The sequence below is a fragment of the Odontesthes bonariensis genome, chromosome 2 (genome assembly GCF_027942865.1).
Source record: "Odontesthes bonariensis isolate fOdoBon6 chromosome 2, fOdoBon6.hap1, whole genome shotgun sequence".
In the NCBI taxonomy this organism is placed as follows: Eukaryota; Metazoa; Chordata; class Actinopteri; order Atheriniformes; family Atherinopsidae; genus Odontesthes; species Odontesthes bonariensis.
Genome location: NC_134507.1, coordinates 2483104 through 2486856, shown reverse-complemented (window position 1 = coordinate 2486856; position 3753 = coordinate 2483104).

Below are 3753 nucleotides of genomic sequence, written 5' to 3'. Positions count from 1 at the left end.
TCATTTTACTCAAAATTTTAAGTTAATTTGATATATCTGTAGTATTTGCTGTTGTAAAGTAACTTAGTAGATTTTAACGACACACTTTCAGAGTAAAGTTTATGTAGTATTTCTAGGTTTATGTACATACAACTATTAAACATTTAAATTGTATGAGGAAACCTAAGTAAAACTTATTCTTCCCCCATAATTCATGTATTACGTTAATAAAATGTTTAATTTTACTTAAGAAGCTCTAGTTCTTACTGAATTTTTAAAAATAAAAGGTAGAAATTACGACAGTTACTCTAATAGAGTTTACTTCACCATAAAGTCAGTTTTTTCAGTGTATATTTATTTATAATATTATTTATTTTATACCTAATAATATTAATGATTCTATTTCTAATATTTAATGTATATGCTATTTCTCTGTTTCCCTATGAGATTAATAAAGTATTTTAATTATATTCTATGTCACACAATTATTATTATGAGAAATAAATAGTGATGTGGCAACACTTTTCTGTCCCGGCAGTCAGGAGGATGTGCCAGCTACTTCTGTGCCGAGTGAAAAGCTGGAGGGGTCGTAACAAAGAAGAGGAACAGACTGAAGCCCAACTCAGCTGAAATCATCTTGTTGTTAAATAAAAATCTTTCAACCTTTCTATAAATCTTACTAAAGCATATCTCTATTACATACAGCATTTTATGATGGCACAATCACGTTATAACACAAGTATATTATTAATGTCTCTAATAAAACAGTCAAACATTTCAAGATGCACATGAAACCTTTATTGTTCTGCAGAACAGTGTCTCTGTTTTATAACACCCGGCCCTTTAAATGCTGTGTTGAAGGGTGGCCAGCAGATGGCGCCATAATTAATTTGATCAAATGGTTTGACTGGGACCCCAGAGTCAGACCCGGGACTCGGACCCGTGCCGGCCCTGTGAGGACCTACAGCTTCAGTTCATGGAGCTCCTGCACCAGCTGAGCTAAAGGCTCCTATTTTCTGTGTAAGTGTTGTACTTTAAAGTCTACAGCTGAGCTTCTCTTGCTCTCTTTTCTACCTGAAATCCACCTTTAACTGAGCTTGAAGTAGACTTTCAGCTAACTGTGATGCTGTGCGTCTGACGTCATGACGTCTCCGCCTTCCCCAGAACCTTCTAGAACTTTCCAGAACTTTGTACCTGCAGTTGGGCAGCCCGCCGCTCTCTCGGCTCTGACAACTTGGAAAGAAAATAGATGCTGAATTACCACCGCCTCCATCGTTTTTGAAGGTTAGTAAGATGAAAAACAAATAATTTAATCTTAGTAAGTTTAGTTAGTTTAGTAAGTTCCCGCCGCGAACACCTGCTAGCATCCCAGACAGCTAGCGGGGCTAGTAGCTCTCCTGCTCTCTGGATTTAATATCGTAATGGTAGCTTACAGTTGTGTATTCATGCAGTGTTGGTGTTGGCTTAGTGTTAGTTATAAATTAGCATATATATATCTATATATCTATATATACATATAAATGGCTATAAATTAGCCCATTATTGCAGCAAGCTGGGTCGCGGTTCTCTTATTCTCTACTTCGGGCGCGGGCATTTATACATGACCGTTGGTTCACGTGCCTGTCTGCGCGCACAGTTCATACGGTCACGGCCATGGCTGATGTGGGGGGTGATATTAGATTAGATTAGATTAGATTGTACTTTATTTATCACTTGTCACAGCAGCAACAACAGACATGAAACAAGAAATTACAAAAAGAGAAAAAGCAAGAACTAAAAAGCAAGTACTAAAAAGTAAAGCGACCAAAAAGTAGTGACCTAGTATAAATAATATTCACATTGTGAAGTTGAAATTAATAAAATATAAATAATACGGATAAAGAAAAATCTCTATATGATTATCATGGGAAGGCAACAACATGATCAGTGGGTGCATGTGTTGAAGTCTGACAGCTGCCGGGATGAAGGACCTGCGAAACCTCCCCTTCTTCTACCGTGGATGTAAAAGTCTGCTGCTGAAGGAGCTGTACAGGGACCCCCCAGTGTCATGGAGGGGTGAGAGGAGTTGTCCATGATGGATGTCAGCTTAGCTAACATCCTCCTCTCACCCACATCCTCAATGGAGTCCAGGGGACAGTCCAGGCTTGATGATTTAATGATGCTTTAACTGTGGTGTTTCCGGGAAGCGGGCATTTGCTTCCACCTGTGTTGCTTTCAAAGGACTTGAGGTTAACGGTGAAACCCCACTGCAGACGTCTCTGTCACGCCGCCATTTTGGTCCTTCCTGCACCGACTTCAACCCCCACCGGGAGCGTTGCAGAAGCGAGCATTTAGCCCGCCAGACTTTGTTTACCTGCTCAGATTTGGAATACATATATTTCAGTACATAGATGCAGATGAACCCTGTAAACATGATGAAAGCCACAATATGATTGCACAAACTAACTCTGACATATCTTTAACCCTCAGGACTTCTGTACGGCAGAGCTTCCTTTGGTTCCTGTCAACCTCTCCAGAGGGGCGTCTGCTGATGGCAGAAGGATTATATGACCTCTGGCTGGGACCCTGGTCAGTTCCACAACCCTTGGCTTGGTGTCCAATGTGACGGCTCCCCCCAGCTGGCCCGCTGTATTCTCAGCTCTCTGACTTCTTGTGCCAGAGGGACAGTCCTGTGTGGAGGCAGCCCAGGCAGCTGGTTTTATCTGTGAACCTGCATACTTTCACTTCAGCAACAACAAAGGTATGCAAGCCCAAAATAGTGATAGTAATGTCTCATTTTAACTTTATCTTAATTTAGTTTTACACAGAACAGGGATCAGCCAATTAAATATATATAAAAATTAGAGAGGGCTGGCTACATTTGAATGAATTTTGTGTTTAAATGATTCACTTATGTTGGCCAATGTGGCAAAAAAAAATCACATCATAATCTTATTCATGATATCCAAAAGCTGAGATGACATCTCGCCAATGTTGAATGAATTATAGAGAGTAATGTAAAATTAAATTCTGCTTTTGACAGACGGGATTATGAAAACTTGGAGAAGGATATTGAGCTTAAAATTGCTTCAGTGCTCCTTAAGTTGGAACTAGGGGTGTAACGGTATGAAAATTTAACCTCACGGTTATAGTCACCAAAATGATCACGGTTTTCAGTGTTATCGCGGTATTTTTAAAAGTGTGTTCAATCTGTTCAGAAAGCACTGATAGGCCTACACAAGCTGAAAAAAGTGCAACAGTGTCCGATAAGCATGCATGTCAGACCAGCTGGCGTCGGATCGCGGGGTAATGGGAATTGATGCAGAAATACGTTTGTTGACATGAGCACGCAATACCGGCTTTTGAACTATTTCCGAATCTGATATTACTGTGGTCTGCCCCGAGTGGAGTCCTCTGCTATCATGCGTTTTGGCCGCGGCAAGTCTGCACAGTTTCAGACTGCGAATGTTGTTGTGTTTATTTTAAAACGAAATGCAGTGTTACAGAGTGAAATACAGGCTAACGGGGTGAAATACAATCTTACAGGGCAAAACACAGGTGAATTTGGGCGATTTTGAATTATTTTTCCGTCTGAAAGTTACAGTTCCGTTTCAAAGGGTACATTCCGCGATTTCCATCCGTTTTTCGTTATCCCGGAAAATCGTTGGCTCTACGCATGCAAAGAGATACTGTAGCCTATAAATGTATCATAAACGCAACTCAAATGTCTACTGCATGTGGCACCAGTAGAGTTAATGGGTGGAACAACACTACTTCCGCTGAGCAGTGTACTGC